General features: G+C 38.9%; 1 protein-coding gene across 2 annotated transcripts in view; it reads left to right on the top strand.

Moving 5' to 3' along the window:
* The window catches only part of mgat4c (mgat4 family member C), a 126,651-nt gene that overhangs the window by 55,808 nt on the left and 57,320 nt on the right, over window positions 1-13,523 (top strand). For both annotated transcript variants that reach the window (XM_086299539.1, XM_086299540.1), the window contains exon 4: window positions 11,465-11,548. The gene's annotated coding sequence lies outside the window, so the exon portion shown is untranslated. The remainder of the gene's footprint in view (window positions 1-11,464; window positions 11,549-13,523) is intronic.

The following is a 13,523-nucleotide window of genomic DNA, read 5'->3' as shown; positions in this document are numbered from 1 at the left end:
TGGTCTAGTGAAAAAAGTCTGACCTCTTTCTAAAGCTGCATTGCACCTTGCCCCTGAATTATGGAATTATTGATTTGGTGCGTCTCTGTAAAGAATTCAACATTTTCTACCTTTTTATTCTCTTGTATAGTGATAGTATCTTAACAGCATCTTATCTAAATATAGGCATCTATCCCAGAAATAAGGAAGTAACTCAACCAAAAAGGTTTCAATATAAATAACAATTTTTCCAGTTTAGATTTCTATAAAAATTCATGTGAGAAGGTTTAACAACAACAAACCACAGGATCATAAGCTCTTTTTTTAAGGAATTATGTGCAAAAATCTCATGTCATCTTTCATTTCTTTATATTTTGCTAATAAAATGGAAACTACCTGCTGTGATTTATTGAAACACCTGCAGACATGCATGGTACTAAACATATAAAGCAAAATATATAATATAGAAGTTTGTACTCATTGGCAGGCAGCATGGTGGCACGGTGGTTAGCACTGTTGCCGCACAGCAAGAAGGTCCTGAGTTCAATTCCACCATCAGGGCCGGGGTCTTTCTGTGTGGAGTTTGCATGTTCTCCCCGTGTCTGCGTGGGTTCCCTCCGGGTACTCCGGCTTCCTCCCACCGTCCAAAGACATGCAGTTTGTGGGGAAAGGTTAATTGGATAATCCAAATTGCCACTAGGTATGAATGGTTGTCTGTCCTTGTGTGTTAGCCCTGCGACAGACTGGCGACCTGTCCAGGGTGTACCCCGCCTCTCGCCCTATGACAGCTGGGATAGGCTCCAGCGCCCCCCGCCACCCTGAAAAGGATAAGCGGTAGCGAATGGATGGATGGATGGGTACTCATTGGAAATGCAAAAGTACTATTTTATCACTGTCAAACTGTTATCGTTTTTCATAGACTAAAGATATGGACAACAGAGAAGTACCTAGAGATACAGTTTTTATTTGGTTCTTTGCCAAGTTGTCCATTATGCATAGACACAACATTAGTTCATTCCTTGACTTAGGTGCTTTTTCTTGAATGATCTATAGGGCAGTGTTAAGTGGCTTAAACCAAAAACAGTGGTAAGGTACACAGAATGGACTAAAATGAGTAAAGAAGCAGTTATCAAAAAAATAAATAAAAAATTATGAGACTTTGTGGCTTTTTGGAAGCAAAATCTAAAGAAAGAGGGTTGACTCAGGAGATTTGCACATTACTGTATGTAAGTACTGTGTGTAAGACATTCTGTAAAATAAAGTTTTACATTTGACAGTGTGTGCAACAGTTTCAGTTATTTCATTTTGTGTAAAGGCTCATGAAATTACATTTAATCTACTGATTTTTGTTAAGAGACCTGACATTTCCTTTAGTGTGTAAATGCATACAGATATGTTTCATGTCATAAACTCAAACCTCTTGTTTTACTTTATGCCCACTGCACAAAGTGATGCGGCTTCTTGAGCTAAAACAACAGTGAGCAGCTGGTCGGTGTGATTTTACCAACCTGCTGAGCATCGACAAAGACTGTCGAGCAGATAGTCAAGTTCATACATACACACTTGCACAAACTTCTCATAATGTGCCTGGCAACTTCTCTCAGTCCTGCTACCGTTCACAAACACACACACTTCCTCTTACAAAGCTCTTCACAATAAAATGAGCCATGTATAATGCAAATGCTCTTTTAAATGTATTAAACATATTGCACTCCTTTTAAAAGGAATTGCAAAAAATTTTCTGAAAACTTTCATCGTGATTATTTTACCATTATTATTACAAATTATAAGTTGATTGATAAAAATAAATAAACCAGTTAAAGAACAACAGGAAGATGTGAAATAACAGATAAAAAACAAAAACCCACATATACTGAATAAATCAATAGCCTAACACATAATAGTTCTTGTTTGTTTATACAAAATCAGTATTCATATGCATCATGTTGAAAACAACAATGTTGATATTTGTAAATAAAAAATATTACATTTATTAATCATGTAAATTTCCTGCACCTGTCATAGACGTCCACATGATGCCCAAAAAAATTACCCAGTCCAAAGTTCAAATGTTGAACATCTTGATGTCGAGGCTGTGTCATGGTTGCATGTCCAAATTGCGAAGTTCGGATGTCGTCTAGATGTCCAGAATTGGTCATGGACCAACGGACACAATATAGACACGTTTATCCAACGTCCATTGTTTAGCAGGTAGGAACCTGAGCCAATAGGTGTGCTATTTAAGCTGTTTTAGTCTGCTTACAGCTGCTGTGCATCTGCAACTCACTTTGCAACCCACTGCATCTGTATCTGTTGTAATCATTGTCACATCTGTTGTCACTGATGCCTGCTTTGTTGCTGCTGCTCTCTTTGCTTCGAGGCTTCCATGGTTTAACATGAAAGGCTGGTGAGGTCTGCTATCAGGACATCTTGTCAATATATACTTTTCACCAAATAAAAATAGCAGTCGACCATTCGCCTTTTGACTTAACTCTGACTTTTAGGTTTCCTGGGAACCTGTTGGGTGTCAAGTAAATATACTTCCAATTTAATTATATTTAGCTTCAAAGTTTTTCTGACTGTCAAATAATATTTAGTACAATAGTATTCATGTACACAAACAGCAGTATTACCTTTTTGACACTATCATGTTTTGCTAAGAGATGCTGTGCTTTTTTAGCAGGTGCTTTAGTCTTCTATCCATCCACTTTCGCTTAACAATACTCTCATCATTACAGGCAGATGTGAAATGTAAACATGAGATCCGAGGTTAAATGTCACATGATATTTCAATGCAAACTATAACGTGATATTTAGAGTCCTCATATATTAGCATAGTTTCCTTTTTTTTATGACTCAGATTAGATTTTAATATACAACCCCCCCCCCCCCCCCCCCAAAAAAAAAAAAACCCACCCAAAAGATAGCAGAATGGACATTCCCAGTAACAGCAACAGAACAAATTGAGAATCAATGCATATTTCCATCCTTCTCTACTACAGTGTGAATATGAATCCAATAATCTTGGACTTTGGAGCACCCCCAGAGCAAATGTTAAAGTGTGCCACTTCCTTGCTGGCATTTCCAGCATGCATCATCAGTCGCTAGACCCACCTTATGTAACCGTGAGGGTGTCCAGTATACTCTATTTAAAATCTTAAATTGAACCAATCTTGAACGCAATTCGCGTGACATTTTTTTCAGATTCCTGAGGATGCCATTCCATTCCTCCACTGTAAAGTTGAGATTTAAGTCCATTTCCTACGTTCTTTTGAGGGACAGTGTGTTAGGATCAGAAGCTAATAAAAGCATTTTGTAATAAGCTGATGCCTCTTGTCCACGCCCAAAGGTTTTTTTTATTTCCTCCAGAAAGTCTCAGCTTAAAGGGAACTTTGCGAATGAACCACATGTATTGGCCATCAAATTTCTTAGTTGCAGGTATTTCCAAAATTCCTGTCTAGGTAAATCAAATTCTTCTGCAAGTTTTCCATGTGATTTAAATATACTATTTTTGTAAAGATCCCCCAACACTGTTATACCTCTCTGAAACCAGAGCTTCCAAAAGAAGGGTAGTTTAGCAATAGAAAGTTGAGGATTATACCAAATACCAGCAGATTGGTTAAGATATGGATCAAATGTGAATAATTTGGACATTCTTTTCCATACTTCTTTCAAATGAGAAAGTGCCGGATGTGATTGGATACGGGGGGACAAATTAGTTGATAAGCTATATAATGGTGTAAATGGCGAGCAAGCAGTACTTTCAATGGAAAACCAAGGAGGCGCTTTCTCAGGGGGTAAGAACCAATGTGCCAAATGCCAAAGAGAAAAAGCATAATGATATAAAAGTAGATTAGGCATCCCTAACCCACCTCTGTCCACTGGTTTCTGCTGTTTTCTCAGATTCAATCTAGGCTTTTTATTATTCCATATAAATGCCTTACAGAGCTGGTCAAATTGTTTGGTGTATTTCAAAGGAACATGAATTGGTAGAGCCTGCAACAAATAATTGAACTTAGGTGTACATACCATTTTGATTACGTTTACCTTTCCCCACATTGAGAGATACATCTGAGACCAACGCTCAATATTAATTTTCATATCGCTGAGTAAAGGTTCAAAGTTTATCTTTATCAGGTCTGACAAATGAGGCGGGAAGGTGATGCCTAAATACTTAATGCCCTTCTGAGGCCAGGAAAACATACCGGTTTGAAAAAGTGACCTAGGACAATAACTAGTTAACGGAAGGGCCTCTGATTTGGTCCAATTCACCTTATAACCAGAAATAGCTGAAAACGTATTTATTATTGCCTGCAAGGAGTTTAAAGACTTTTCTGGGTCTGATATAAAAAGCAAAATGTCATCGGCGTAAAACATCAGTTTATGACAGTCTCCCCCTATACTGACACCTGGAAAATTGGGCTCCCTACGAATAGCCACTGCCAGCGGCTCAAGGGCCAGAGCAAAAAGAAATGGAGAGAGGGGATCCCCCTGCCTGGTTCCTCTACCTAGTTCAAAAGAAGGCCCTATTATTCCATTTGTGAGTACTGATGCCTTGGGGTGTACATATATAAGCTGAATCCAATTAATAAAGCTTTTGGTAAAACCGAAACACTCCAAAGTGGCGAATAAATATCTCCACTTGACTCTGTCGAATGCCTTTTCGGCATCCAGCGAAATCGCAGCTATGGGAGAATGGCTGTCCTGAACCGCCCACATAATATCAATTAACCTCCTAATATTATCAGCTGAAGAGCGTGAGCTTATGAAACCAACTTGATCTACATGTACAAGAGAGGTTATTACCCGGTTTAATCGATTAGCCAGAATTTTAGATAAAATCTTACTATCATAGGAGGTCAGACTTATCGGTCTGTAGCTTTTACAGTCAGTGGGGTCATTATCCTTCTTTAGGATAAGTGTAATGATGGCTTCAGATAGTGAAGGTGGGAGCCTACCCTCTTGAAAAGATTCATTATAAGTGTTTAAAAGCAGTGGCGCTAGATCTTCTGGAAAGGATTTATAAAATTCAGCCGTATATCCATCCAGGCCTGGTGCTTTATCAGAGGGCAGGTGTTTAATAACTCCCACTATCTCTTCAACGGTAATGGGAGCGTCCAAATATTTCAGTTGATCCACTGTCACCTTAGGAAGATTTAAAGATAACAAAGATTTCTTTATATCACTCTCTGAAATGCTTGATTCCGAGCTATAAAGATCTTTATAAAGGTTACTAAATATTGTATTAATTTCTTTAGGTTTAAAGAAAAGACGTCCATTATTATCTTTAACAGCTGAGATCATAGCCATAGTCTCTCTCTGTTTAATATATATTAGCATAGTTTCCTAAATGTTGCCAATACAATCAAAGGCAGCTAAATTTGACGCATAGGTTTAAACATTTTTTGTTTTTATAAAAGTTTGACCTTATTTGACTTCGAAGATGAAATCAGAGGTCTAAAGTTACATATTTAGAGACCCCATAATATCATAATACCCCAGCATGCCTATATGCTGTCAATATAAATAAAATAGATAAATAAAATAGTTCTGTATAGCATTAATATCATGTTGACCTTTAAATCAGTCTGTTGACCATAAAGGGGAGGTCAGAGGTCAAATGTGACATCATACTTTAAATATTATAAGATACTTTCTTCATGTTGGCAATATACACCTGACTTGTAAGAATCATAGTTTTTAAGTCATAAAAAAAACCAATAAATCATTAAGCTAACCTTGAAGAAATTGGCTGTAAGCCAAATTTTAATGGATTGTTAACATGACCTCACTCGATATCCCTTTCATTCATAGCTTTTTGAGCTTACAGATAGACACACACACACACACTTAAACGCTAACAAATCCTTAACCCACTTGGCAAAGGTAATAAATATAGAATTGAAGTATATAAACTTACATTAAATTTCTCCACGTGTCAAAAGCAGAAAACGAGCTTTCATGACAGGAGATTTGTTAAAATCCACGACTCTTGCTGCAAGATGGCATTGAACTGCTCTTTGCTCGCTGCATAATTCTCGCTGCATCGTACTACTGTAAAATTAGTCTCAGAGGGAAAAGTAAACAGAGCCTGGTAAAAGTTGAAAATCACATCGTCATTATATTTTTATGCCGCCACCCTCGTAAGTCATCCTCACAGAGTCCAGGCCTCTTGTTCTGAACACTGCAGAAATATCAATATGGATTTAGGAGACTCCCTGAAGCAAGGTCCTCAGCTAATTAAATCTGTAATCACTTTGTACTGTAAAAACACAAGCAGGGGAGGTGAACAGAGGGCTATGTGGTGGTTTAAATGCAGGCCGGTGGAGTTTTATTTAACAAAGACGGCTAATTGGGTCAGAGCTCTTTATCCTCATAAAGTTCCAAGGTTTCTTGCTATTTGGACAACTTATGGCACTTCTGACGACATCTAAGAAAGTGAGAGAAAAGAAGAGAGGTTAAGTCGGAGATGGAAAACAGCCACTGTTGTCAAGGCTACTGCAAACAGCTATTTGATATTGTCTTCGGGGTTTGAAGTCTGTTGTACAATGTAGAATGTAATGAAATACACAGGAGCTGCGTGGCAAGAATGCATTTAGCGGGAGATGTTACAGAGGTGTACAATATCATGAACTCCTTCCATCTTTAATTTCTAGAAGGAGAACCATTCAGCCATGTTGTAAATATGATCCAGTCATTATCAGGTCAGCTTCATTCAGTCTTCAGGCATCTCGAAATTCTCAAAGATTACTGCCTTGTGTGGTATCTGCATTTTATCACACCTTCTTTAATCACTTTATATGATGATATTTGTGCAAAATCAATGAATGAAATTAAAAACTAAAAATAAAGTAATAATACATAATCAAATTGACTGGAGCTGGTGATAAAGGTTTAGGGATATGAAGTATAACTAATTCAAGTATTTGAAACTAACTGATTAAACTTTGTTTCTCCTACTCGTTGACACTAGTAATACCTGCCTTGGATTTTTTTTTTTTTTTTTTTGGCCTTTTAACTGGCTTTATTGATAGAAACAGAGAAGATTGACAGGAAAGCGTAGAGAAAGAAAGAGGGGAAGATGTGCAGCAAAGAGCCACTGGTCGGACTTGAACCAGGGCCGGCTGCTTTCAGCCATGCGGTATATGGGCACCTGCTCATAACTGAGCTGAACCAGCGCCCAAAGCCATCTTCTTTAGCTAATTATTAATATCATCAATACACAGTAATAGTTAACTATCCACTGCAGTGCAATTGTTCCAGTAATAGGTTATAAATGAGGAATGTGGATTATGTAACAGGTGACATCTATAAAAGCAGCATGATTTAGCATAATTTTGATGTAATAAATATGGCTGTCTGCATAGACGGGCATAAAAACCGAAGGATTGTGTGAAAGCCTAAGTATTTTATATTTTGCTAACACAGAGACAGATTTTTAAAAAATGATCTTGAGCAGTAATCCTGCAAGCTTTGTGATAGTCTTTCAAAGTTTTTCTTCAGACAATGGCTGCTTTTTCACTTCTTTTCAATCCAGTCCTCGTACCTGGCCATTTTCAGCCATATGTTTGTTTGTTAAGCCACTTCCATGAAATATGTTGTTCCCATTTAGTTAAATATATTATACATGAGTTAAAAAGGCATAAAATATCATTTTTGCACCATGAATGTGAATCCCAAACAGCTATTAGCTGAAAACTTGACATGACATGCATGAATGGTGTGCAGTGTGTTCTTAAAAAATTTGAGGAATCTGGACAATGAGAACAGCAGATGAACAGTATCTGTTCTCACAGAAATAGAAAAAAATACAGCCATGACACAGAGCCAAAGAGATCCATTTGGCCTTTCAGTTGATCCATCTACTGTTTGTGGCTGAATGGCTGTCAAGGAGTCATTCTGAAGTCTTTATTTTAGAAGCGAGACAAAATTTTAGAGAAAAAATTCAAACAGTTCTGGAAAGAAGAGAAGGCTAGCTTTATGGGGATATTTAGTGTATCATGGTAGCACAAGGTATTCACAAGGTACTACCGTCTTAAAATGGACAGAAAGAAACGAGCTCTGCCTAGATTTTACCTTGTGCTCTACATATTACCATACTCCTTAACCATTTTGTGCTAGAGAAATATTTAAAATGGTTCCTCAAAGATGAGAATTTTCTTTCTTTTTGCATTTTACAACCAAAATCCAAAGCAAAGTTTCTTGTTGTTGAAGAAATTTGCAATTCTATGTAAGCAGTTTAGATATTAAACATGTCATACCTCCTGTTTACAGTAAATAGCTGCAAAGCACACTTCATTAAAACTTTAGAGCGAAGTCAAATTAAGAAACAAAAGGAGGCTCTTTCTATGGATGTTCTCACTATTTGCTCTCTTTTCCCTCTGAATTTTAAGCCTTAAGGAGTCACTATGTATCTGCGATTACCATTTGAGCTGCAGCTCTGAGGTGCTGACCTCATGCTGCCTCCATTCTCTGTGTTACTCACATTTGTGTCTGTCTCCAGGGCTCTTCGTCTAAAGAGCCTCGACTGAAGAGGCAGGCGGGCCAAGCACAGTATGGCGAGGTTAGACCTGCCCTGGAGAAATCTTTACAGCGACCTGATTTCACTCAGTTGCTCCCCTTATTCCCCAGATCTCACGCTCATATTCACCTGATCCTGTGTCAGAGCCATTTTGGGTGGAAAAACTTCTTTAACAACAGTTAAACTAGAGCAAGATTTCAGAATCCAGTGATTGTTCATGCGCTGCAGCCACAGTCCTTGTCCCCGAGATCTTCGTTTCTGTTTAATCTAGCACATAATTTCATTCATTGTTCGAAATCTTTCGTAATGTCTGAGAGATCTGATCGTGACCATTTTCACGAATCTCCCTCAAAATTGCACATTTTCAGTATCAGCCCAAAAGCAATGTGTTGAAAAGAATCTCTCATCCCAGCTTGTTACATGTATCTCACAGGGATCTGAATTAATATTAGCGATTGGTCCCCAAGTCACGTTCATCCCCATCTTTTCACTCTAGCATCTGGATTTAATTGGTGCTACGCCGTAAAGCCACAGCTGCTCTTCCTGTTAGAACAATAAATTATCCCAATTAGGAGTTGAACAAAAGAGGCTGTCTGACACAGCAGCCCACTGCCATGCCTAGAGATTGGACTGCGATGGAATGAGGCTTCTCGCTGACATGAAGCCGCACCAAAACACCTGCCCCATCATCTCTCTGATCAAAATACAGTTCCAGTCCAGGGAATATATAGAACAGAAAGAGACTGCTTTGCATGACTTGCAAACATGAGAGCTTCTTGTATATAAATGAAACAGAAAAAGAATCACTGTGTTTGAAATTAGTGAAAGGTATATTGTGTAATTGCTGGGCGGATGATTAATTGGTGTTTGGATGATGGGTTGTGGATACAGCCGGGTTTTCTGGCAGCTGCCTTCCATATCGATGGCACCAGTAATGAAGGCAATATTGACATAGGGTTCAGAAAGATGTGGAATGGGAGGAACAATAGGAGCATCTGTGCCTCTCAGTAGTTACGAGTATAATTGAGACCATATTTTAGCTTGCTCTTTGAAAACTAGCCTTACTATATTTCCCTTCTCCTTCCCTGACAGACGAGACATATTTATTTGCCACAATGTCACGTTCAGGAGCTTTGGCAACTCAGGCGATCTACCGTTTAAAAGAATGTAGGCTATCCACCACTACGATGGCGGCCTGTGTTGTGATTGACACTACTTCCACATGCTGGCCTGGCCACACCATCTCTTTGTCTCACCGCTTGCTGTGAACATGCCATTAAGCCAGTCAAAGTTTGACAAGAAAAATGAAGTGTGCCGGTTCCTGTGGCCTCGAGTGTCTCTCTGAATAATGAGCACATTGCCTGTACCCCCCTGTCTCCACTCCGTGCCATCAGTTTTACTCTTCCCCTTGAAGTTCTAGTCTGCTGAGAGAGTGAAGGGGTCTTTAGGTTGTCGCGTGTCCAGGAAGAAAAATGTGGTCATGCAAATCTGTCAAACTAAATCTGTAAAACCCAGAAAAGAAGCGTATGATGAATGAAGTATATTTTTATTGATATAATTCCCCCATTTCATTTTACGGCATTAGGACGGGGAGTTCTGTTTCATAGGAGCTGTCCAATATGAGGGAGCGTCATAAGATGTCGCAAACAGCTGCAATTTTGCGAGCCAAATTAGCTGGCACTGTTTTCCTTGTTGACTTTATTTCACTGCTTTTTAAAACACAACAAACGGCTGAGCAGCGCTGCTGGATCATAGCATCATAGCTGCCTTGCACAGCAAGCACTGAGAAGAAAGGGCAGCTCCACTGCTACTTCCTTACCCAGCCTTATTTCTCCCAATTACCAGCGTGTGAGCAAACAGTATGACATGACTGACCTCCTCTCAGAGAGCTGTGGTCATGACTGCGAGGCTCTCTCAGCTTATTATGACAGAAGTGTTATGGTAATAGAAGGAAAGTCTGTGCCGTGGTGATAGCACCTCAGGAGCGCATAGCCTATTATCCTCCACTGTGTAGTGGTAGTAATGGTGAGACAGAGGGCATCCTATCTGTTATGGTGATGATGCATTTTGAATGGGTAGTGCCTATTATATATCAGTGGATGATAATGCCAGGAAAGAGCATCCTCTGGGTATGGTCATGATGCCAAGAAATGGGTGAAAGGGTCTGAACAGAATATACAATGTGCCATATCAGGTTTATGGTGATAGATTAAAGAGAATGGCAGGATCTTTTTTTTTTTTGAGCTATGAAAATTGGAGGCTAGCCCCTGTGTTCAAAGAGTGTGAATATCCAGGGAAAGGAAGACAATGAGGAGCATGTGTGTACGTGTGCATACAACAAACAAGAGCCACGCAGTCAAAGGAGAATCTTAGTTAGCTGTCTGCTTGGCGCTTCGCCGCCCCTGTGATGTATGTTTATGGCCCATCATCTCTAGCCAATTACCCTGCCTCAGTGTGGGAGCACTGCACCTTCTCATCACAGCCGTCAGTGTCTGAGTGTGGAGAGAGACGGTGACAGTTAACGTTCCTGGACATCTCCTGGCAAAGTGCTGTTTTCCTTAGGGGACTCTTGAGATTCATCTTTAAAAGTAAGCCACTGGGTAACAGAGTGTGTTGAGCCTTATAGCTGCTTTGGGAATTGAATGCTTGTTTATTGTATGTATGTTTGTGTGTGCATATGTGCGTGTGTGTGTGTGTGTGTGTGTGTGTGTGGACGGTGGGTGGGGGGTGCTAACGCATGTGTCTGTAGGTGTGCATGAGTGCTGTGTGGGTGCTGTAAGTTGGAACAGTATCTCTGTAAACTTTGTAAATCTCATGTTTCCCACGCACTCCTGTTTCCATCATTATGGCATTATAGGATATGTGGATAACTCACTGCTCTCTATATTGATGTGTGCATAAGGCTACATGCTGTAAATGATGTGTGAAATAACCTTGGCATTTTGGGTGTCTTTGTTTTTCCAGATATAGCTGAGGTAGACGTGCTCATGTATCCCGTCCATGTCAACCTGCAGACTTTCTCCTACAGACACATCTGACTTTTACAAGGTGCGTTTAAATGCCTTTTTTGTTTTTGCATGTGTGTCGCAAATCTGCAGTGTGCTTGTGTCTAGTCAAAGTAAATGTAAATCCCCTGCAGAGCAGTGACATTAGAAAAGGTAAAGCAAATCAGACTCGCAGCTCAGGAGCAATGAAGGCTAATTTAGTTTTAGGAGAAATCGGAAACATTTTTGGGAGTGCTTAAACTTTGTTTCGATGATTCCTTTGTAAAACTGAGAATGCACAGTGACAAGAAAAGGATTTGCAATGATAATATTTATTTATTTATTTATTTTTGGCTCCATATTCATACTGTGTGACAGATTGAAGCTGCAAAGCTGTGTTTGCGTTGGCTAGACTAAGGAGCGCTTCTGCCCAGAGGGTTTATCAGGGAGAGAAAATATTGACCGCGAACAGTTGCACTTTGGTGGTGTTATTGCTTTTCACACTTGTGTGATACAGACAGCAGTCGCCAAGTACAACAATTGTAAACCCGCAGCCATATCGACGGTCGCATTGCTCTTCTGTACAGGACAACATATTCCACTTGTGGTGTTTACATTTTAGTTTATTTCACTGGAGTGCTTTTTGCAGATAGATGGTGTAAGATTACAGGAACCTGGTAAAAAGAAAAGGAAGTACTTATTGTTTAGGTGAAATGCAAAAACCCAAAGTGGCCTCTTAATTTGATTCTGAAATATGAATGCAAAACAACGTGACAAGACAAATCTGTGTTTGTGCACATGTGGTGTGATTTTTCATTAATATATACTGGGATTTCACTTGTTAAATCAGCTGTGTTTACTTCCTTATTATTATTATTATTCCTTACTGGCTAGTGCACAATTGAAGTTTATCACCTCAGTTTTAGAGTAGCATCGAGCTATTAGCTATCTCCACAGGTGTGCATGATTCTCTGAATGAGATACTGATGTTACTATGATTATATGACACTGATAAGTTTATTGGTACTGTAACAATGTGTACTCTACAATAAAAAAGCCAAACTGTTGCACCTAATTCTTGTCTTTTTAAGTGATATAATAACTGATATATGTACATATGCTATTACTAAATCTGAGAACCATTTAATGCCAAAAATTCATTAAACAAAGGCATTTTAACCCATTAATCATTCTTTAATTCTTTGTTATTAATTCTTTAATAACAAATCATGCTTCTTAATTGTGTGGCACCTCACATGCAGTATCAACATTGCTCGTTATACTTCAGAAAATGAAAAGCAAATTTAAATAGACAGATGTTAAATACGATATGAAAACATGTTACCACAAAATTTAGCATATTGTAAAATTAAAAAAAAGTATTATAAAATCTGACAAATTACTTTCCAGAAAACTGAAGAAGGATCTCCTAACCACTTCCTCAAGCTTATCTGGGGAAATGTTGAGCCAGTGGGGCCAGAGTCTACCATGGGTCCTGCTACCAGTAGGACATGCCCAGTCAGAACACCTTACCCAGGAAAAGCCCACTTCGGCTGCCTCCTTTCGATGTGTAGCAGCGGCTCTACTCTGTGCTCCACCCAAACGACTGAACTCCTCTTTCTATTGCTAAGGGAAAGCCCATCCACCTTTCAGATAAAGCTTGTTTATGATGGTTGTCTCCGAAATCTAATGTTTAGCCTTTAATTGAAGTAGTGATAATAGTGTTAACAAAAAGGCCCCGTTGAGATTAAAGGATTCATGGCGTTTCTCAACAGTGATGCTCCATCTGGTGGCAGATGGCTGCATAAGATGAGAACACAATTATTTACCTGCCTTGGGTATCAATAAAAATGCAAAACAATTAGATTAAACGACTACTATGTCTCGTACCAACTACTATATATATATATATATATATATATATATATATATATATATATATATATTAGGGGTGCAACGATACACAAAATTCACGGTTCGGTTCGGTTCGATACTTTGGTGTCACGGTTCGATATTTTTTCGATACAAAAAAATGTTCA

The sequence above is a fragment of the Aulonocara sp. 'chitande type north' Nkhata Bay genome, linkage group LG7, assembly GCF_057382095.1.
Source record: "Aulonocara sp. 'chitande type north' Nkhata Bay isolate Kocher_YH1m ecotype deep benthic linkage group LG7, A_spYH_male_GT1.1, whole genome shotgun sequence".
Lineage (NCBI taxonomy): Eukaryota > Metazoa > Chordata > Actinopteri > Cichliformes > Cichlidae > Aulonocara > Aulonocara sp. 'chitande type north' Nkhata Bay.
This window is presented reverse-complemented; position numbering and strand designations above follow the sequence as displayed.